Source organism: Gopherus evgoodei, chromosome 19 (genome assembly GCF_007399415.2).
Source record: "Gopherus evgoodei ecotype Sinaloan lineage chromosome 19, rGopEvg1_v1.p, whole genome shotgun sequence".
NCBI classification, from domain to species: domain Eukaryota; kingdom Metazoa; phylum Chordata; order Testudines; family Testudinidae; genus Gopherus; species Gopherus evgoodei.
This window is the reverse complement of record NC_044340.1, coordinates 22,144,564-22,167,944: the sequence shown is the minus strand read 5'-3', so window position 1 is coordinate 22,167,944 and position 23,381 is coordinate 22,144,564. Positions and strand designations below refer to the sequence as shown.

General features: G+C 48.8%; 1 protein-coding gene across 5 annotated transcripts in view; it reads left to right on the top strand.

Annotated features, from left to right (window-relative positions):
- The first annotated feature begins 15,748 nt into the window (after positions 1–15,748).
- BCL9L (BCL9 like) overlaps positions 15,749–23,381 on the top strand; it is a 95,111-nt gene continuing 87,478 nt past the window's right edge. For 3 of the 5 annotated variants that reach the window (XM_030538160.1, XM_030538159.1, XM_030538155.1), the window contains exon 1: positions 15,749–16,343. The gene's annotated coding sequence lies outside the window, so the exon portion shown is untranslated. Of the gene's footprint in view, positions 16,344–21,119; positions 21,250–21,373; positions 21,394–23,381 lie in introns of those variants that run through there. The other 2 variants (XM_030538156.1, XM_030538158.1) reach the window with 2 other exon arrangements.

Below are 23,381 nucleotides of genomic sequence, written 5' to 3'. Positions count from 1 at the left end.
TAAGGTACAGCAATAAACCTCCTGCTCCTTGATGAGGCCAGGGCTGACCAGCAGCGGAAGGATAGGGCTGGTTTGATACAAAAGGCTGATGCAGCAACTAGAGGGTCTTTCCCAGGTTTGACACCTGGGAAGAGCTCACTGCAGGGAACTAAACCTCATTCCCCCCGGGGACGTCCTGGAACTGGGATTCTGCAGAGGAGTAAGGGGTATCACGGCAGTGAAGTGTATGTGTATCAGTGACCCCCAACCCTCTACACTCCTCCTGTATCGGACTCTGCTCACTTTGTGTCACTTTGCAATGCTGATACCTGTCAGCATCAAGGAGGGGCCAGTTGACTCATCTGGATAGGTAGGGATGAAGGATCTGAACTATACAAAGTAGCACTAGAGAGCTGAACTAGCTCCCCAGCTCCATGTGCCCTGTGTCCCATGGCTTCAGTCAGCCCTTGAATCAAAGTGTCACTGGGAGGTGAATCCCACCCAGCCCTGTGTGGGCAGGACTTTGCAGAGCAGCTTGGGGCCTCCCCTCCTGGTCCCACGCCCTAGTTTCCAAAGGCTGTTAGTTTTATTTTCTGGGAGTCATCTCTGCCCCTGGGTTCCCCTGCTGCCCCACCCCAGCTGGGAAGACCATCCCTGCCCCCTTCTGCTCCACACTGGGGAAGACAGGAGCTATATTTGCCTCTCCCAACCCTTACATCCCACTCTGAAATGGCTGCCTCATCTCTGGGACCCTCCAGTCCTGTGCTACCAGTGCTGTCTTTGCCCCGTTAAGTGAAACATTCCATTCTTGGATGCCTCAGTAGATTCTTTCCATCCCGCATGAGCCATTACTTTCCAAAGATGCTGCCAACAGGCCTTGTGGCAGCTCCAACGGGGGATAAACACACACTGCATTTTGCTTTCATAGGGATGGACTTCAAGCCCCCAGGCTGTCTGTACCAGGGACAGGGATGCCTCCCAGTTTGCTGCATGAGCTTTGGTGATGGGCCAGGGCCTGCTGTGAGGGGAAGCCTTTTTCTCTGCAGATGGGATGATGGATCCTTTACCAAATATGACTGTCCTTGGAGTCACTCATCTTTCTGCTATCTGGAGTCTGAGTCCTCTGTCTCTTCCTCTGACTGGTAATGACTCAAAGACCCTCTCCCTTCACAGCTGCCAGTCTGAATCCAGATCAGGCTGCCAGAGACTCATCTGATGGCTGTGCAGTGGTACCCTGGATGAGATTACTTTGGTGTGTCTTATTTCAGTTCTCAGGAAACCAATGCCCACATCAAAAAAGCCATTGCTATTAACGTCCACCTGGTCAGGGGAGAGACCAAGAACTGAAATGGCTGTGGTGCCAGTACTCCCGTCTCACTCCTAAGTTCTGCATCCCAGGCAGGGCTGAGGCACATTGATGTGGGAAACCATTCTGTCTCTACTCTGCAGAAGCAGAAGGGCATCTGTCTCCAGGGCTTCATGGATATTAGACAGTAAAATAACCAGGATGCAGGATTGTGGTAGTTGCAAGGAAATGACAGCAACAGAGAGAGCTTGCTCTCTCCACTCACCAAAGAGAGCAGTGCCCAGTGTGTGCCTTGCCAAGGGAACCTTGAGAGCAGAGATATCGTCCCCATCCAGGGAGCAGAGCAGCCCCCTCCCACTTAGTAATTGCCTGCAACCTTAGGGTAGCACCTGAGCGAGTGTTTACACTGGAAACAGGACTGTGCCACAGAGTTTGGATCCAGAGAAGGCTCTGTGCACCCCAAAGGTTGTCTCCTTGCAGAGATGAGGTTGGGCCACTGAGATTACACCTAGATCCATACGTGTCCCTGAGGATGACTCTAATTTGCATATTTTAGCTACAGAAGTTCTCAAAACAAAATAGGACAGAAATCAAAGTCCTTAATTCCCAGGCCTGGTGCCCCCTTTCCCAGGCTGCCAGGAACTGGCAGAAGAGCAAAAATGCTCAGTCCTTAGGGAGGTACATGGTAGGGGAAAGTGCCTTACATTGCTTTCCTTTGTCTCCTTGGCTAATTAAAACAATTCATTAAGGGGTTCTGATGAAAACTTGACATGGATGGAGAGATGGTGCCTGTCTTGGGGAATGGGGAATGGATGGACAGCCCCTCTGGCTTGGCTGCAAGTGTTAGTCTGTATGTCTGTAGGCTGGTGCAGGGTGATGTGATTTAGCTAGGGCCTGCTCATAGTTTTCAGCAATGGGGATCCAGGTCTGTCTTTAACAGGATTAGGAGTGGCTTTGTGGCAGAATTAACCTCCTTGACAAGCTGATTCCAGCATCTCCCGCTCCCAGTTCTCTGACCTGGAAACTCTGTGGAGCATCCCATTCCCTCAGCCTGCAATATGGGAATGTCTGGAGGAGCTCTTCTGGCAGAGTGGGGTATACAGCATTGTGTGACCCCTGCACTGACCACCATGGGGAGCAGAGCAGCCCCCTCCCACCTCGTAATTGACCCCTGCACTGACCCTCCCATCCTATCTCTGACCCTTGCCTTTCCTGCAGCCAGGGGATTAGAGATGTGACCAGTGGCCTTGACAGGTGACATTGCTGCTAATCCATTCTTGACCACCAGGTGGCACCCCCTTTTCTCCTGTACAACCTTACAGCTCTCTTGTGCCACACCTTGTTCACATCAAACACTAGTCTCCTCACGGGAATCCAGGTGATTATCCTATAGCAGCCAGATGGCAGCCTGTGAAGTCCCAGCTCCTCTGGAGAAGTCAAGCTGGGAAGGCCCCAAACTATGAAAGACCACACTCTCCATTCTTCCTACTTGACCTCATTTAACAATCCTCCCATCTTCTACTCCGGGGCCAAATCCAGCCTCAGAGCTGTAACTCCTACTAAAGCCAATGGCGCCAAATACCTTTGGCAGGAGACCAGGCAGGTAGCGCTCTGCATGACATGGAGGACACTTTGGCCAAAGGCTTAGGAACAAGCCCCCTTTTGCTTCCCACTTGCCTCAAGGGAATCTGTTGCAAGGTTGGGAAAGTTCCACAAATTCATAGATGCTGCCTGATTTTTGTGGGCTGGGTCTAGAAGCCAAAGGTTAAAACTCCTGTTTGAGGACCTGTTTTGGGGCAGCCCTAGTCTGAGTAGAAGCAGGAAATACCAGAAATTACCTGGGTGAGCCAGAACTTTGGAGGCTTCAAGGCCAGCCCAGCAAACCTAAGAGGTTCAAAGAGTTCAGTACTGGGCAATGCTGCAAGGCCATCATGTGTAGATCCAAGGTCAATAGAAGTTCTCGCAGGGGGCAGTTCTCCAAATTGTTTGTTCCAACTTGACAAAGAGGTGCAGGAGAGAGATCAGCTGTTTCTGCCCACCATGGACTGAGAACCCTGGGGCTGAAACACACCAACCTACTAGTGACCCGGTGCATCTCTCCAGAGAGAGGGTAGAACAGAAGTATGTGAGGGAGCAGTCTTCTCGGGCTTTCTGTAAAGGCTTCACAGATGCAGAGATGCTGAGTTTGAACAGGGCAGGGGCCAAAGAAAAGGTGAAAGCTGAGTGCATAGGGTAGGGCTGAGAACTACAGAGAGAAAGCATGGCCCTTTGCTAGCTCCAAATGTCTCCGAGTGCTTCTCTGATGGTAATTAATTTGGCTGCTCAGCGCCCTCCTGAGGCAAGAAAGTCTCGTTATTCCCAGTGTACAGATGGGGAAACTAAGGCACAGAAAGGGAGAGGGACTGACCTAAAGCCATAGTGGCAGAACTGGGAATAGAGCCCAGAATCCCTGATATCCAGTCCCCTGCTCTAATCACGAGTCAGACAAGCCTTCCTCAGATCATGCAGGGGAGCTGGCACCAGGGCCTGTTTGGGACCCCCTTTAGCTTCAGGGAAGTTCTGTATTCCTTGCTTCGTCTTAGAGTCCCTGCCTGGCACGCAGAACTAGTCGCATGCAGGGCCAGGACCTTCTCGCAGCTCGTGACAGTCGCCACATTGTTAAGATATTGTATATATAGTTGAGTAAATGACTGCCTTGGAACCTGGGCCAGATAAGTCCATTGGGTCCTGGGCACAAGCAGCCGTCAGAGCTTAGACCATCAGTCATGGGTGGCCTAGCAATCCCTGAGAGAGTGAGAGTAGGAAGTCAATTGCTTGCAGTGTCCAAGCCTCAGAACTCCACTAATGGTGAAGAAACACGGACTGTGTGTGTGTGTTATGGAGGAAGGGGATTTGGAATCAGGGCTTCTGGGTGCAGTTACCAGCTCTGTGACCTTGGGCAAGTTCCATCACTTGACTGTTGATGTCCCCATCAGTACAGTGGTGATAATGAAACCAACCAACCTCTCCAGAGTTAATTATTCTTACTAAAGCACTTTGTGATCCTCAGATAAAAGGCGCAACACTGTGTGTCGTGTGTGTCTGAGTACACAGGATGCACGTCTTCAGCCATGCCCTGTGTGTATTATACTTTGTGCGTGCAGTAGTACATGTGTATGTATGTAGAATGTCCATGTATTGTTTGTGTCTATTACACCCTGTTTGTTTAGTTACATGTTCAGGGTGTGCATTTACCTACACATCCTGTGTGTGTTTGGGGTACTTTCCCTATCAGGTTTGTTGTCAGAGGAGCTTCAGAGGTGCAGAATGCCTGCAGGAGCAGAGCCAGGTGCTTGTGCTTGCGGGGGAGCTCAGGAATGCAATAGCAGCCAGCCAGCAGCAGAGCCAACCACCTATCTGTGTGTACTAACCTGAAATCCCCTGCAGCCTGTGCAGGGCCTGTTCACGCATGCGCAACCAACCAGGAATGTCATAGGAAAATTTCACTCCTGGGGGGTGGAATGATGTCTTTCTCCCCCCACACCAAGATCTGTCTGTCTCGTCCCAACCCTCAAATGTGCACATCCCTTGCCCTATGGCCTGTATCATCCACTGAAGCTAGCAGGGTGCATGTCTGCCTGTCCCTGGCCCACAACAGCCCCTAACTCTCCTTTATTTCAGAGGGGAGATCTGGCTGGCTTTGTGTCACTGAGGCGCTGCGATTTCAGAACCAGCCCTGCCTGCTCAGTTTTTCCAAACCCTCGCTTGGAAGGAAGGAGCCGTATCAGGATAAGAGTCCTCCCAACCCACCCCTTTCGCTGCCATCTTTCCTGCTCTCCAGCCAGACCTAGCCCTAGGTGGCGGTGGGAGGGTTGTCTTTGCTGATTGCTACATTTATCACACTGGTGGCCTTGCTAAATGGTTTAACCCTTTAGTCCCCACCATCCTCATTGCACTGTGTGGCTGTCTGTGCTGACAGCAGCCTAGGAGGTTAGTTCTGCTGGTGGCTGCCCCAGCAGCCTCCCTTGCTGCACTAGGATCCAGGTCTTACTCCTCAGGCTGGGCTTTTAGTCTCTGGCTCCCAATGATGCCTTTGCTGTCTGTCTAGGGTGGGAGATGTTGTAGCTGTGTTTGACCCCGGATATTAGAGAGACAAGCTGCATGAGGCAATATATGTTATTGGACCAACTTCTGTTGGTGAAAGAGACAAACTTTCAAGCTACTCTGAGTTCTTCTTAAGATCTGGGCAGCCCTGAAGCTCTGTGTGGCTCGAAAGCTTCTCTCTTTTACCAACAGAAGCTAGTCCAATAAAAGATGTTAGCTCACCCACCTTGTCTCTGTGATGGGAGAGACAGATTCCACCCTCAGCTGACTCCAGAGCTACATCAGCTCTCTCCTGACTTGGAGCACAGGGATCCCAAGATGCCAGATGGCTGGTTTGTGTTTGCCCATGTCTTGGGCTGCCAGCTAAACACCACATCTATTGGCAGCAAAGCAGAGGTCTGTGTGGATCTCAGTGCAACAAACACACCAGCTCTGGGACCAATGGAATAGGAACCTTTCACCACTTGCCCCACCCCTCTTTGACAGCAGGATCAGAGCGAGAGGCAGCTGATAGCCTGATTTCCAGACTAATTCTCTCCTTCCAGAATTTGTCTGCTCCAGGACAGGCCTAAATTGCTGCATGAGTCCTGCGTGTTACCACAGTCAAAGCACAGATTTGCCAAGGAACCTTCCCTTCGCCAGTCCAGTAGGAGCTGTGCTGATCTCCCTGGCCAGGGGATGTCCAGGTTCACAGCAGTGCCAGGGCTTTGCATACACCATGATGGATCTGGGTTTAGGGCATCCTCTGAGATGCAGTAGGCATGTAAGATTGCAACAACTCTGGGACTGTGCAGGCATACAGTGGGCACGGGTATGACAGTGCTGGGGCAGTGCAGGTAGGATTGTGACAGCACTGGGACTTCACAGGTATGCAGAGTACATCTGGCATTGCAGGGATACTGAGGCTACGCAAGCACCCAGAATCATGGCAACCCGGTAATGCTTCTGGAATTTTGGTAGCTCTAGATCTCTGCAGGAAAGTGGTGCAGTAGCTGCATTGTGACTGCTAAGCTGAATGGGGCTCTCCTCTCTGCCATCCCAAACCAGGACCAGACCTGTGCCTTTAGAATTGCAGTATACATGAAACTCTCAAGAACCCAGGCTTGGCAGTTAGAGCAGGAGGCTGGGAGTCAGGACTCCTGAGATTTATGCCCAGCTTTGGGAGGCAAATGTTGAGCAAGACAGAGCCTGGAATTCCCAAGCTCCATTCCTAGCTCTTACATTAAGTCACTGGGTGGTCTTTGCCAGGACACTGCTCTGTGCCTCAGTTTCCCCTCAGTGCAGTCGAGCAATTATCCTGTGCCGATGGGGCTGTGATGGTTAATGAGTTAGGGTTTGTGATTGTGAAGCAGACTGAGGTCCTACCATGAAAGATGCTATAAAAGCAAAGAGGAGATCCTCATCATGGCCCTCTTCAGATCCATCCAACCAAGGTAGCTGCAGAGTTGGGATAGGTGGTGCTGGTGGGATAGGTGGGAAGTTAGCCCTCTGTTCTCAATGAGCTGTGTATTACACCTGTGTCTCTGGACTAACTCAGTAAACATTAAAAGGTGTGGGCTAGAACATTAGTTGCAACAAACAGTGCCTCACTTTTTTAAACTATTCTCGGGCACAATTAGCCAACAGGAAGATGGCATCTCACAGTGAGTGCAGCTTAGTTCCTGCTAAAACAATTAACCATTTTGTTGCTAAATTAAACCCTGTGCCAATACATCTGCAACAGAATCCAGCCTGTCCCTTCTGCCTGTCTCCATTGCAGACTAGCTCATGAAGTTTCTTTAGGGCATTTGCTTACCATCTGTCAGTCAACAGAAAATGATAGGAAGCAACAGCTACACAGGCTGATAGGTTAGGATTAGGGTCAGGCCAGGCCAGTAAGAGATAATCACTCTCTGATCCTTTGATGTCGTAGCTCCAAACAGGGTCTTTTACTTACGGGATGGGGAGATGGGTATTGAATCAAAGTTCTTTTCCTTCTCAGCTTTCTGCAGTGAGTTGGGCCAGTTTGTATCACAACCTCCCTGAACAGTGGGGAAGGCAATATTCCCCCCTTCCCAATAACGAGGAAAGGAATTGCTGTTTGGAGCACTGGGGCAGGAACACCCCAGCATTCACTCATCCAGCAGAGTGCTTGCCTCCTCTTCCTTTATCCGGCTTCCCATCCCAGCACACATGCTGTAATGGGGCCCCTTCTCTGCAAGAGAAATAACAGTGGAGCCAAACACTGGGTGGTACAGAAACCTATGGTGAAATGTAATTTCAAACTCAGGAGATGAGGAAGGGATTGGGGTATGGAGCCTCTGGGTTGCTGGTTCAATCCATCCCCAGGCAGTAGTGAGTGACAATTGTTACTTGCTGATTGCTGGTCATTGGCCTGTCGGGGATGGGTTTGGTAGATCTCTGGTGTGGTGGGTTTCTAGAGCATGGGTGTATACAATTTAACTGTCCTGTTCCTGCCAGCCAAGGGTTGGCTGGGCCATGGAGCCTGAAATCTCCAATTGCCTGGATGGGTCCATTGAGGGCAATGGGGCAGCACATTGTTGGGACAGTGTGGAGGAGCCTGCGCTGCCCTAACATTGTGTGCGCTGGCGATGGAGAGAGGACTTCGATCTGTGGAGCTGTCAGGACAGCATCTTTTGCTAATGCTGAATTTACTGAACAAAAATTTCAAGAGGAAAAAACCCAAATGGCCTGAAGTCAGGAAAGCTCCGTGTGTGGCAGAAGCAGGTAGCAGCCAGTCTGGGCTGCTCAGCCTTGGACTCATTAACATGCTGATGTACCAGGCAGCTCCTGGAATCAGCTGCTGGGATTTTGTTGTTTTTGGCATAAGGAGGCTGTGAGGAGCTCCAGGGACTCTGCTTCCCCCATCCCCTCTCCTTCCTGTCTCTCCTGGTGTGGGCGTAATGACAGAGGAGGGGAAGGGGAGATGGGAGTAAGAGTCAAGTGCAGGGAGGATGGCTTGCCCAGCAGATGTTAATTAATGACAGAGGCTCAGCACTGAGCCGGCAGCGCCTGGTCCTCCCGCTGACCTTTCCCAGTCTCACTCTATCGCTTTCATGCGCACAGCCTGGGAGAGATGTGAGGTGCTGTGATGTAGGGAGCCCAGGAGGCCAAGGAGAAAGAAAAAGAGGACAAGGGAAAGGTGGCTGGAGGGCCTGGCGAACAGGGGCTTGGTATGTTCCATCTGGATTGGACACAGCTGGAGAAAGGCGCTGCCAGCATCTAAACCCCTTCCACAGAGTGTTGGGTGCCACCATGTCAAATGGCAGCAGTCGGGTGCTTTTATTAACCCTCTGTGTGCTGTGGTTGGCTGCACTCATGGGGCATTAGATATATTAGTAACTTTACATTGCTATGGGGAGAGAAGGAAGGGTGAAGCCATGAAAGTCCCCAACCCCATGCAGACGGGGAGTGCAGACCAGAATCCCATGTGCTAGGGCAGTTTAGATCCATAAGGTGTTTTAAATCCAGTTTAGATCCAGAATTGCATTATCTCACCAGTTATGGGTCACCTGGGCCCATGATGTGAGAGTAGGGCTAGGCAACCTGCTGGAGGCCGAGTGAGAATGCCTACCCCTCAAGCTTTGAAAACATTTGGGTCTGACCCACATGCAGAACCCCAGGGCAGGTGCTCAGATATACTTCGGAGAAGCATCTGAAACATGTTGTGCTGTTCGAGGGTGTGGCCCATTCAGAGCTGGGACCTTTGTGAGGCTCCCACATCTAGGAATTTCACAGACAAACGCTGGGGATGCTGGAGACTTGGCTGGTGTTCTGAGACAATAATGAGAGCCAATGTGGTCTAGGGGTGAGAGCAGAGGGTGAGGGGTGAAAAGACCTGGACCCTGCCATGCATTCATTATGGGAGCTTTGGCTTCACCTATCTGTGCCTTTGTTTCCCTGCCTGTAAGAAGGAGGGTCCATGTGTGGCTGCATGAAGCAATCTGAGATCCTCCTCCAAGGAAGGGTCAGTATTGCTGTTATACAGGGGTGAATAGATATGTCTGTATTATTTTGGCACTGTGGCCAAATTGTCCCCTTTCTCTACTCCAGTCTATTTGCTTGTCTCCTCAGGGGCAAAACCACTCAGTGCCTTGGGGAAAATACCTTGAAAAGAGAATTCCAATCCCTTCTCTTTGGGTTTTGGGAACAGTGAGAGTCTCTCTCTTCTCTAGGATGTCTCTTGGCTGCAATATCTGAAGTTTGCTTTGGTAAATTCTGCAGAATTTCATGCATGTTGTGTTTATTCATGCTGCCCCAGCTTACTCTGTACCCAAAATGCGAACAACCAAAGGAAGAACGTGGCCTCAATAAATATGATTTGTCAAATGAAGTACATTATTTCCTGCTCCTGTCTGGGGAGCACAGGCTATGGTTTGTTCACTTGTTAGAGTACAGTATGAATGTTAATGATGTCACCTTCCTGTCCACACACATTCACACGGATTCTCTTTGTCTTAGTTTATTATTTTATAGTCCAAATAAAAAACACCACCACAGCTGTAGGAAGAGAGTGGGATCTAGTGATGAGACTGGGGAGCCAGGACTCATGGGTTCTTTTCTCAGCTCTGTAAATCACTTTCCCTCCCTGTGCCTCAGTTTCCTAAGCTGAAAAGTAAGCTTAATACTGGCAGCTACTTCATGAGAGGCTTCATTACTAACATCCCAAAATGCCCTGAGATTTTTCACATGGCAGGTGCTAAAAAAGAGGAAAAGCATCATTACTGGTAGACGCAGCTGTTCCATCCTCAGATACCAAGCTGGGTGCAAAGCCAGGGGGACTGGAACAATCTGTTTGTATAGTGGGGGTGCTGAGAGTCATTGAACCAAACTGTAAGGCCTGTATATAATAGAAACCATTTCAAGCCACGGGGCATAGCAACACCCCAAGTTCCAACACCTATGTGCAAATCCTTCTGGAAAGGCAACATTGCCCTTGTTTCCACTCTTTCCTTAGCAGATGTGACATGTAGGACTTGAGGTTATCTGTGTGACTGACGCACGTTTCAGACAGGGAAAGATGTTTCCTGGAGGAGAGGCAACGACATTCCAACTGCCTGCCTGGCACCTATTCAGCCAAGCAGAGAAAGCTGTTGTGGATCAGCAGTTTAGGCACACTCCACAAGGGGGCAGTGGTGCACAAACCCTCAGCTGCAGTTCCTGTGGCTCAAGTTAGCAAGAGTCCCAGTTCTTGTCCCAGTACAGTCTGGGGGACAGAGAGAGCCTGTAGCTCAGAGTGCTTTGCACACATTGAAATTCCCAAGCCTCCCAACCCCTGCCAGGTCAGAAAACAATCATGCTACTCACTGTCCTTAGTATGGGCAGTCCCAAGCCTCCAAAAATCATGTCACAGAGCCAACAAATAAATAAATAAATAACAATTAAAATAAAAAAATCACAAGATTTAAGATCTGAAAAAGAAAAGGTTGAGGGTAATTTTATTTGCTTTCCGGTTTCTGAGACTTTAGAGTGTGCTTGATCCGCCATTGATTGCTACTTCCTACTGGGGATCTCGAAGTGCTGTCTCCCCTTCTAAAGCTGCCCACTTTGCCTGCTCTCAGGTGGAGGATGAGGGAGGGTTGCTGAGGAATCCTATGAATAAGGCTGCTGCATGCTGCACTTTTATGTCTTCCACAAAAGATGGCACCTTCTGCAACATGGTACCCTGTAGCATCAGGATGGGACACTGGCGTGAGTGCTAACTTGGTGGAAGACCATGCCCTGCTGTGTTACTCACATACTTCCCTGTAGTGCAGCAATTACTTTGTGGGACTGGTAAGCTATCCACATTGCTCCCTGCAATACAGTGCCCCCAGTGCCATACTCTCACATTGGTTCCATATGACTGAAAGCAGTATCTACCTAAGATACCAGCACTGCTCCCTGCAGCTCTTGGGTATTCCTTTGAGGTCTAGCCAATATTTTTTTACCTAGACCATACCTGCTTAGCTTGTGAGATCTGAAAGATCATAGACTTTGACACGACAGTTGCAGGGCTAGACCTGAGTCCTGGGTCTTTGCTCGCCAGAGGCCACATTTGCTTTCTTGCTGTGACATTCCTCCCTGCTGGCCATGGGAGGGTTAATAATATAGGGTGTCTCTCTCTCTCTGGCTGTGGCCACTCCTGTCTGCACATGGAGCAGGAGGGAAAGGTGTATTTTCATTTCCAATTAGGGCTGCTGCTTCCCATCAGCTGAGATTGATTGTTTGTCCCTGGATCCCCTTTAGCTGTGCAATGCTTTAAGATCTCCTTTAGCTTTGCAATGCCAAGTGGTCCCTGCCTCCAGCTGTCTCCACTCTCCCCAACCCACCTCTGAACAGTTAGTGTGCTGCAGACAGGAAGGTGACACATCCTGGTTAGAATGCTGCTGGCATCAGCCAAAAGCGGGTGGACTGGTTTAACAGCCTAATGTGTGTGTGTTGTACAGCTCCCTTCTGCTTGCAGGAGGCAGAGTGGGGGCATGCAAAGAGCCCAGGCGACCAGCTGTGTCCTTTCTCAACTGTATCTGTCATGCCTTTACCAACAGCAGACTTCCACTTGGAATACATTTCCTGAGGTGCATGCCATCCGCTGCTTGGAAGTCTCTATTCCTGCCACCCAGCCAAAGTAAATTGTGCATTTGAAATAGATGTTATTTTCACTGTATCTAAGCCTCTTGCCCCCTCCATTCCTTCCCTCCTTTAGCTCCTAGACTGACTGTCTCCTCTCCCAGGTTCAAACCTGCAGAGAGACTCCTTTTGTGCCGAGGTGCTGCAAGTTTAAATTAGATGTTTGAAAATCTCACTTTTATACTTTTTTGAACTCTTCCTTGTTCAAACTGTCCCAGCATGACAGCCCTGCAGGGTTGTTCCTGAACTTATCAGGAAAATGAGCAAGGAAGGACTGTTTAGATCTTGGGGTGAGAAGGACTCTAAAATACCTCCACTAGATTCTGTATACAGTTTAATTGTAGCAATGTTGGTCCCAGGATATGAAAGAGACATGGTGGGTGAGGCAGTATCTTTCATTGGGCCAACTTCTGTGTGCCTTGAAAGCTTGTCTCTGTCACCAACAGAAATTGATCCATCTCACCCACCCTGTCACTCCCCTAGATCTTATTAGATGAGTGGAAGAGGGGGGTCAGCCCCATGGAGGGACCTGCCGATGAGGAGGGGGATTTTATAATGGTTTCTGGAGGGGACAGGAAACCAAGGTGATTTCAATGGAAGCGGATAGCTGTGCAGCCCTAGTTCTAGGTACAAGAGTGGGGAGATGCTGCTCCATGCATGAAGAGTAGGATCTCAAGGCAGTCAGGTATCAGAGGGGTAGCCATGTTAGTCTAGATCTGTAAAAGCAGCGAAGAGGCCTGTGGCACCTTATAGACTAACAGACATATTGGAGCATGAGCTTTCGTGGGTGAATACCCACTTCGTCAGATGCATCCGACTAAGTGGGTATTCACCCACGAAAGCTCATGCTCCAATACGTCTCTTAGTCTATAAGGTGCTACAGGACTCTTTGCTGCTAAGGCAGTCAGATTGGTGGTTGGGAGTTGTCCAGCTGAGAAGACGTGAAGACTCAGTGACCAATCTTGGAGACGTTGTGGGTCCAGGGGAAGGAGGAAGGAGAGAGTGGAATGTCTGGATTCCTCATGGGAGTGAGGACATGCAGACTAGGGTTCTGGAGAGAGATGCAAGTGGTGAGGGATTTGGATTGAATATGCGGCTTAGTGGAGTTTCATTCAGAGATGGGGCCTGGACAGTTTGGGGTGAGGATGGAGCAGAGGGGTCTGGAGTTTGGTCTGAGAAGCCTCTTCTTGCCACTTAGCAGGGCATCGGTTTGGGATTCGTTAAGCTGAATTAAATGGTGTTGGAGTCAGGCACTGGTGGTGCAGAGATGCTTAGTGACTAAAGGACAGAAGCTATGACAAGGGTAAAGTCTGGAGTGCACGCAGGTACACTTCACTTCCATACGTGTGTACATTCACAAACATGTACATGCAAAATAGAGACAAACCTTTAGTGATACTGGTTTTGGCTAAACATGGACCACAGCATGTATGTAAACAGACTCCTGAGTAACTGTAGTCACATATACTTCTTGCATAGCCACATGCCTGAAAAGCCACTTGCAAGGGTGCGTGACCATGGTGAGCATTTAGGCTCTGCCATTTCCTTACAGTGTGTGAACTCCCAATGCAATCATGCATGATTTTAAACTGAGCAGCAAGTGACAGCTAGGGTTGACTGCCAGAAGATGGGACTGGATGAGAGGAGATGGATCACTTGATAATTGCCGTGTTCTGTTTATTCCCTCTGAAACATCTGGCATTGGCCACTGTTGGAAGACAGGATACCGGGCTAGATGGACCATAGGTCTGACGCAGGATGGCTGCTCTTAGGTTGTCAAGTATCAGAGGGATAGCCGTGTTAGTCTGGATCTGTAAAAGCAGCAGGGAGTCCTGTGGCACCTTATAGACTAACAGATGTATTGGAGCATGAGCTTTCGTGGGTGAATACCCACTTCGTCAGATGTATGTGGCAAAGTGGGTATTCACCCACAAAAACTCATGCTCCAGTACGTCTGTTAGTCTATAAGGTGCCACAGGCCTCTTTGCTGTTCTTAGGTTGTTCTCTGATCTTCCTGCATAGTGAAGGAAGAAAGACCTCTGGAGATGTGGGTGCTCACAACAGCAGCGTCTGACATACCTGCTAGTTTTAGGTAAAGTACTCAATAATCCCATTAGTTCTGTCCACTAATTTGCCACTCCCCCCCTCTCATACACACGCAGTTTACTAAGTTCCCATTTTGGAGCTGGTTGATCAGACCGATGACCCAGCCCTCTTATTAACTGTACAGCACTCAGCTCACCCTGAGTCTGCTTGGATGTCTGGCAAAGCCTAGCTCATGAGCATTAGCATAGCATGACTCGGTGTATAGAGCTTGAAACTGTGAGGTCTTTGTTTTGTGTGTACTGTATCTTTACATTTCTGTTACCTCTCCCAGAATGCAAAGACAGCTGCCATTCTCTTCTGAGGTGCTGCACCTGTTGTAGAGATAACACATGCTACACTCTCTCCTGGAAACTTTACTTTTGTTCTTGGCATTTTCCTCATTCTAAAATAAGTGGCTTTAGGCTGAACATTTCTGTTTTGCTGCTTCTGCATGGAAATTTAACTCTTGTTTGTGTAGTTACAGCCCCCCTAGTGAAACAACACTGTACCTTTCCCTGCAGCAGCAGAATGTCTCAGGCCAAAAGCATCACACAGCCAGAGCACTGGATGACCCAGTAGGTACAGTCCTTTTAGAACCTTCTTTGCTGAAAAATCAAAGTAAAGTACATTTCTTCCTAGCTGACAAAAGTGCTGGCATTTGGTGACATCCATGAGCCATGTGTAAAGGACTAATCATTGATTTAAACTGGAATAGGCCACAACCTGCTAGAAGTCATACCAGGAGGGAACAATTCTGCACTGGTGAGGCGATGGACCTGAATAAGGATTTTGGTGACCCCACCGTAATAAAACACTCAGAAAAGGAAAGACTTAAACTTTCATAGCCAACAGTTCAAAAGCAAATAAAGGATTTAGGGCCTGATCCTGAGAGGTGCTGAGTACCCCCAGTCTCCACTAAAGTCAGTGACAGGATTGGTCTCTTAATCAAAGTAAGCATCCTGCCCTTTACTAGAATCCTGTGGAGAGTTTTCAAATGCTCTGATCATTAGTAGATCAATGAGTGAGTCAGATCCACAACAGCAACAAGGAACCTCCCTCTTCATTGTCAGAGTTTAATTAATTCCCAAGCAAGTGGAGGAGCTGGTAGGGGCTAGGGCTCTCTGGGGGCTGTTTTTAATTACTGTGCCAACCAAGCCAGAGACTCAGATGCAGACATTTAGCCAATTTGCTAAGCCTGCCTACATGGGGGCTGTCTGTCCTCTGCCATTAGCTTGGGCAGCTTTCCTTATGTCTGAAAAAACCTCATCCCTCTTCTTTCACTCCTAGGCGCAAACAAGAGCACCAGTCCTGAGTGTGTAACATTATAAGATTTGCTCTTTTGCAGTTTCCTTATTTTTGTGTTTGTTTGTTTGTTTGTTTATAATTTATTTTTAATGTTCCTCATCAATGTCCTTTAAAAACTTTGCCTCTCATGCCATTATTTCCCTGGGCCATAAGTGCAGGTGAGGCATTTAGCAATGGGGGTTAATTGTTTCCCATCATCTCTTTTTGCAAGGTGTTCCTCTCAGACAGGCCACTGGGAGGCCAGAGGAGGAGACCTAGATTAGGAAGCAGTTAATCAGTGGAAGAGGCAAACTGGGGCTTTTATTTTGACAGGGCACTGCTTGGCTTCTTGTATGAAGGCAAAGTGAATGATCCTGTTTCTCCAAATGATTATTCAGACTCAGGAAGAGAAAGAGAGAGAGAGAAAGGAGCACTCCATACACAGAGCTTTGCCCACTTTATAACAGCATCCTCTCAAAAACACAGAAATTCTTAGCTGGAGGGATCTAACAGACAGTTAAACAATAATAAGGATCAAGAGTGGGGAAAAAAAATTGTGGAGAAGGTTCCTGTAACTTCAGGGGGGCAAGAGGGAAGTTGCTGCTAAAAATCAGCCAACCAACAACCTCCCCCACCAGAAACTGAGTCTGAATTCTCCTCAAGTGAAAGTGAAACAACTAAAGGAGTGAAAGTGTGTGCGAGAGGCAGAGTGTTTGAAATGTGTGTGTGTGTGTGCTGTGCATGTAGGTGAGACTCCAGTGCGTGTGGAAAGAGCATGATCCACTCCCCAGAGCCCCCTGCAGCTGGCTGGAAGGCTGTTGGTGAAGAAGATCATGAGCCCTGACTGCATGGCTGTCCCCCAGCAGCTTCCAGATCCTCATCTCCCCTCTAACAAGCTTCACCGAGCAGACAGCTGCTGAAAAACCCAAAGGAAAAAAGCACAGGATCACTATGGGAAATACCTCTGGCCTTTCTTGAGACCTGGAGTAAGAGAAAGGTAAGTAGTCTTCCAACCACTTTCTTTCAATGCCCGAGTGTTTTGAAATGAGAGGACTGTCCTACAGGCAGGTCCATTTTGTATGGTGTAGTGATAAGTCTGGGGCTGGGCAGAGGGAGTATTTTTTCCAGTATGCTGCAGACTTCCTAGGTGTTTTTCTTAAAAGATTGGTTAGAGTCCTAATCTGTATTTTCCCCTGGAGACTGCAAGGGTCCTTGTAGGGAACTCCACTTTTGCCTTCCTCTTAGATTTGTGAGGAATGTGGTGTGTCTTGTACTTAGGATTCCTGGTAGCAAATGAAGACCTGTAGTTGCAAATGTTTAATTGTTTTGAATTTAAAATTAAAGGTCATCTTGCTTTTTTGTTCTTGTTTGTGAGCAAGTGCCCTCCCTTGCCTCCTGTTGGTATGCAGGGCTGTTCTGGGAGCTCAGCTTGGGCTGCTGACTTGGAGTACAATTCTATGTCTGTGTGTTATTTTTGTGAGAAATTGACAGTTTCTTTTGAACATCACCTCAAAGCCCAGATCTTTGATTATGGCTGTCATTTTCAGTCAGCCTAGCTGGCAATAGGCAGGGGGTGATGGACAGCACAGGCATCCAGTGACTGGGTAGAAGTCACTGAATTGAATCAAAGTACAGCCAGTGTGAAGAGAGCAGGCAGGCCCTTTGGCAACTGAAGGTTGGCTGTGTGGCCCCAAAGGCTTCTGGTCGCTGTAGTCTTTTCCTTTCTCTTGTTTGTCTGGCTACTCAAGCAGAAGTCTTTGCTTTTCTCTTAATTTTTTTCATGTGCTCAGAAATCATGGTGGGCTGCAGACTGCTGTGCACAGAGACTGAACACAGGCCAGTCAGCAAATGCAGCATGGCAAAGTAATTGATTAGTGCCCGCAGCAGGCTTTACAGAGAAGTAATCAGACATTGTACTACAACTTCTATGGGGCTGTTTTGTTTTTAGGGGGTGAAGGTGGCAGCATTGAGAGGTTCCTAGACAGAGGTGATAAGAACTTCTTGTGGAAAGGGCACTCGTCTTAGAAGAGCCTGGATGTATTGGGTGGTTTTCCAGTATCTCATTTCTGTCCCTTCTGCTCAGTTTGCAATGTGCAGAGGGCACTTGCCTACAGCTCTGGAGCAATGATGCAGGGGATCCAGCCCTCTGAATATTTCTGTTCACTCCTCACTCATGGAGAGTTTTCTGAGTTGTGGATGTGTGGGAGAGAGGCCCTGTCTGCACCTCCCTCTCTCTGGGTATGTGATGAGCCTCATCTCTGTTCTCTTTGGCCCTTGGTGCTTAGTTTTTGTGTTTGGAAACTCATTCTCTTAGGCTGCAGTGCTTCCCCTGTGTGAGGGCACTGTCATTGGCAGCAGTTCCAAAAGCAGGTTCAGAGTACTCATTCATGGCTCTGCTACAAGTGTGACAGGCTTACCTGCCGTGCACCTAGCTTTCCTCATATGCTCCAGATCTGGCCTGCTCTGTCTGGGACACATCTGGGTTTCACAACTCGTCACCAGTTGGGTCCAAACCCTGGGGTGGCTTGGAATAGAACTATTTTATCTGGAACTGTCGAAGTTCAGGTAGAGTCTGAATAAATGGTTCCAATTTTGGCCAGTCTCTTAACAGTGAAATAGACAACAGGGAAAAGCTCTCCCTATTCCCCGGAATATCTTACCAGGGGCTGCTCACTGTTCTCATATGGGAAGGAAGGATGCCTGTTCAGTTTGCAAAGAGCAAAACTCCTTTTTTCTTCTGCATTAACCTTCCCCCCCACCCCCGCCATCCACATGAATGTGCCCTTCACTGTTTTGTGTTGAGGTGGTGAAGTTGCCCTAGCGCTGCTTTGTACTAGCAGCCACTTGCTGGGATAGAAACATGAGAAGGCTGCATTTCTGTACATGTAAGTAATGCTACATGACAGGGCATGCTGTTGTGGTGTAGTATGCAGCGTCTGTATGCCTTGGGGCAGTGCTACATGACATAGTGTTCCGCTGGGGTGTCATACACCTGCGTCCTGGGCATGTAAGGCAGAGCATTGCCAACACTGAAGGCACAAACAACTGCACGCTTAGGACTGTGTTGCTGTCTTTGCAGAATGGAATACGAAGGATTTAGCTGCTTACTCTTGACCTGTGGACTCTAGTCTCCTGTGAATACAGCCCTGATTTCTTGCCACCCTTTCCAAATGCTGCATCATGCCAAGCAGGAAATGATGACATGCCATCAGTCGCAAAGTTCTTTGCAAAGGAGAGTGTGCATTGTTCTCCCTACTTTTACAGAGTGAGGGAGAACGAAACTGAGGCACAGAGGGGAAGTGATTTGCCCAAGGTCATGTGGTTAGTCTGTGTCAAAACTGAGCATCCAAACCCTTAATACTATAGCTATCTTTTTTTACATCTAATCTACCATTTCTGCTGGACATAAATATCCTGTGATGCCCTCTCCTCCCTCTCTAGCTATATTGCATAGTGAACTGAGTAGAAATCTGTCTTGTTTTTTTCACAGGTTTTGTGCCTTAATCATGTTTCAGTTCTCTCTAAATCCAAAACCAGAACTTAATCTCTTTTTTTGGGCGAGAGTTTATAGGAAGAGTGTTAAAAATATACTCAAGAGGCTAATAATAATATATACTTATAGACTTTAAGCCCAGAACGGACCATCATGATCATCTAGTCTGACCCCATGCACATTGCACAAAATATTACTTTAAAACCTTCTACGTATTAACTCATCTCCTGTAAGATGGGTTCTGTTGCCCCATTTTACAGATGGGGAGAAAAGTAAGATCTAGTATTTGAAGTGACTTACCCAAGATCTCACAAGGCAGTTCAGAGCTGAGATTAAAACTCAGGCATTACTGGGGGCACTGGAACAATATGTATAGTGGAGGTGCTGAGAGCCATTGAACCAAAATGTAAACCCTGTATATGATGGAAGCCACTTCAAGCCAGGGGGTGAGGCAGCACCCCTAGTACCAGCACCTATGGGAGTTAGTGGCTTGCAGTCCTGTGCTCTAATTGCTAGGCAGTGTTGTCTGACTGCCAAAATGCATTGAGACTAAATTCTGCTTTGGTTCCACTGGTGTAATTCTGGAGTAATTCTTGACTGGGCCTGAGGCCATGCACTGGACTTCTACTTGTTTAGGACCTCTAAGACTTTGCTAGCTCTGTCTGTCTCTTTTGTGGACAATTCAACCCAGTTTGCACAAGCTTCTCAAAGTTTGGTATTCTGGGAAGGGATCTTTGCCTTCTCTTCCCACCCCTGGAATCCACCTTCCTGCTAGCATCCCCCATGTTCTCACCCTTGCAGCTCTACTTCCTGAGTGAAGAGGCCTGAGAGGGTATTCCCCTTTTATCGCCATTGCTTCTTACCTAGACAGAAGGCTCTCCTTTACCTCACGAAGGTACCTCAGCTGCATTCCTGGCCCATGCAGCCTGGAGGCCAAAGGATTTTTCTGCAGTTATTTTGTCTGGGTTTAACCTACCCCCACCCACCCTAGGCCTGATGCATCTTCCCCTGTCAGGTACAACAATTGCGAAGTCCAAGTCACTGCCAGTCTCATCAGCATTTCTTGTGCCTGGTCTCTTACTTATCGCCAACACCATGACATGTTTCCCTTGGCTGCCTTAGCTGGCGGCATTGGGTTCATCTGCTCTGGTGAGTGAGGCTTTACCCATCCCTGTGTTGCAGTCTGCTTGTTTGCTCTCTCAGTGTCTGCCCTTGTGGGGATCTAGAAGTAGAAATGAACTTCTACAGGTGAGGAAGACTGGTTGGGGCCCATCCCTAGTGGGCAAGACAGACTGGATCCCAGCTCTCCATTCCCCTGATGTCTGTCCATTTCAGCTGTGAATGTCTTCAGTAATGGACACCTAGTCCCTTAGAGAAATGATTCCTCCATGGAATGAGTCTTCTGGAAGAATCTTCCCCTCCTTTGCTTGTGCTCTTGGACCTATCCAAGAATCACAGCCTTGTGGACAGCAATTGCATTCCACTGCCAGTCATCCGGTGGCCGGGTCAGACAGACATAGCTCTCTTTGGCTCTTCGCTGCTGACTTACTGTTTCTAGACCCTTCACTGTCACTGCTGCTCTTCTGTAAAAACATTTTCCAGTTTGGCACAAAGTTGAGGCTCATTTTCTACCCATCCCACATGCTGTGGGGACCATGTGAGGTTTTCCTCATCCATTCTCCTGCTCCTTTGTTCAGGTAATTCTAAGATCACAGAGCCTTGATGGCATAAGATGGCCATGCTGGTCACGTTGGATGTCTGCCCAGAAATACCCAGAGCCCCCAGTCTCAACTGAACAGGACCCTGGAGGTTGTCCTACAGCTGTGGTTTTCCACTTGGTGGCGGTGGTGGTGTTCTGGCGAAGACCCAGAGTTATATCAGCCACTGTGTCTTCTCTGCAGGGTGCTGGACCCTGCCCTTGCAGGGGTAGAGACTCAGGACAAGTCTGTAATTAAAGCTGTTGCTGGGATAGTAATCTCTGTTAGGTGTGAGTGTGTGTGTGTGTATGTGTGTGTGGGGGGTTAATGACTTTTTTATACCAGAAAAAGCTCTAGTGTAGATGGAGTTATAGGGGGGGAATGCTTTTGCAGATATAGCTTAGTTTGTTTGGGGTTAGAGTGGGGTAAGCTATATTGTCAAGTGCACTCTTTTCTGGCATAGATTATGTGCCTTGGTCCCTTCCAGTTGTCAGCCAACTGGAACCTGATTTATTTCTCTCCTATGGAAGGTGCTGAATGGCCAGTGCAAGTTCCCTGAGCTGTTTGTCTCACTTCTCCACAGGGTTGAACTTGTGAATCCCGGATAAAAATGACCCCGAAGTCACTGGTTCAGACTGCCCAGGGAAACGCACACATCTCGGAGCGAAGGACCTAGGAGTTTGGCTGCTGCTTTTCCTTCTCCATTTCTGATAGTAACCACAAGATATATTGGTGTGGGCTGGGGGGGATAAGGAGGGAGCAAGCAGGGAAGGCTGGAAATTAGGATTCTTTGAACCAAGAATTGAATCCATCTATGACTCCTGGTGTGACCCTTGGACAAGTCATTCCTGCTATTGGTGCGTCAGTTTCCCATCTGTAAATACCTCCTAGGGAGTTGTGCATGTAAAATACTTTGGGTTCCTGTCTGAGAAATGCTGGAGGAGGGCAGGGTCTGTCAGTCTCTGTGCTGATCTCTATTGTCCTTGCCCAGCCTTACCCTGTGAACCAGAGCTGACCAAGTCAGATGGGCCTTATTGGAGACCCTCTCCCAGATGGTGTGTTTCCACAGGACAATCTCGAGGACACCTGCTTGGCACCAGGCAGCTCCAGTGGATATCCATTTCTTTCCTGTCCTCTGTCAGACCCAGTTACCAATTGTGGGTTTGGGTACTGAATTACCTCTATCTGGGGTCACCTCCTTGTGGAGCCTGTACCTACTGCAGGGCTATTACCTGTCAGGAGTTGGCACAGAGGAAGCAGTTAATGTCACTGGCACCTGCTTTTGATTTAAGGGAGAGCCATGTAATCAAGGGGCGTGTTGCCAGGAACCATGAATGTATCCAAGTTCCTTGGAAAGCAGGGTTGTGTTTGTGAGTGCAGCAGGCATTCTGTTTTCCAGTGCAGGAGGAGAAGGGGGCTTACGTAATACTAGCCAGGCTTTGTCATGACTAACCAAGGCCTGTGCCGATTCCCAGAGATCAGGACAGTGAGATTCCATCTCCCCACCAGGTCCAAGCAAGGCTCCCTGCTCCCCCCTCTGCTTGGCATCCAGCTCCATCCTTTGTAGGGGTGGGAGCAGGTCATTGTTGAGACCTGGTGCTGCTGCCTGGGTTATTAGGTGGGCTATTAAACTCCCTTGGGACTGGAGGAGTTATGAGTGCTCCTGCAGCCAGTACTCCTGCCCAGCTCCCTACAGCACGCCATGCTGGGAGAGGCCAGCACTGGGGACTCCTTTGGGAAGGGGCCACAGCCATGGCCAGTGGGGTTCTTCAGTGCTAGTGTCAATTACAAGGAAGCAGGGCAGAGGAGAGACTGGAGACTCATGGTAGGGCAGAGAGGAAGTGACATCCCATTCTTTTCACAGCAAGGAGCTGGTCACTGGAGATGTAAAAGTCTCTTGAGGCTGCTCAGGCCTGGTCCACACTACAGTGGTAAATCGATTTAAACAGCGTTAAATGGATTTAACGCTGTACCTGTCCACACTACAAGGCACTTTAAATCAAATTTAAGGGTTCTTTAAATCAATTTCTGTAATCCTACAAAACGAGAGGAGTAACGCTAAAATCGATATTACTATGTCGATTTAGGGTTAGTGTGGACGGAAATCGAAGTTATTGGTCTCATACTTTTACTGAGCTATCCAGAGTGCACTGCTCTGGAAATCGATGGTAGCCTAGGACCATGGACGCACACCACCGAATTAATGTGCCCTAGTGTGGACGTGTAAAATCGATTTTATAAAACCGGTTTTAATAATTTCGATTTTATGCTGTAGTGTAGACGTGGCCTCAGACTGAGAGTGGTGGGGGATGGGGTGCCTCCTTCTTATACGCAGCTGTCGGCTCCTTCTGGAGGGGGCAGGGGAGGGCTTTTCCTCCTCAGCTCACAGGGTCTGGATGTGGTTAATTGAACGGCTCCTTTCTGAGCCCTGATTACCCCTTTCATCCCCCAAATCCAATGGGACCATCCAGGGAGCTGTAAAGTGGGGAAATTGGGCCAGGAACTGCCTCCCTCTATATCAGTCCTGCTGCTAGAGGGGAAGGCTGTTCTCTTGGGGAGTCTGCTTCCCTCTGCCCTTCCTGGCAGAGTGGGAGGGCAGGCCAGGCTGTGGTTCCAGCTCCTCTGGCTCTGCTGCTGTTGAATGGGAGCAGAGGGGGAGGACCTGTAGGGTGTGATGGTTTGGGGTCTGGCACACAGTGAGACTGGCCCATGCATCCTGCAGCACTAGTACTTGTGAGCAGTGAGACGTGGTAGGCATGCCCAGGAAGCAGTGGTATTGGCTGTAGCTATAAAAGTCTGAGCAGGATCTCTGTGGTAGGGATGGGGCTCTGTCTGTTAGGAACTG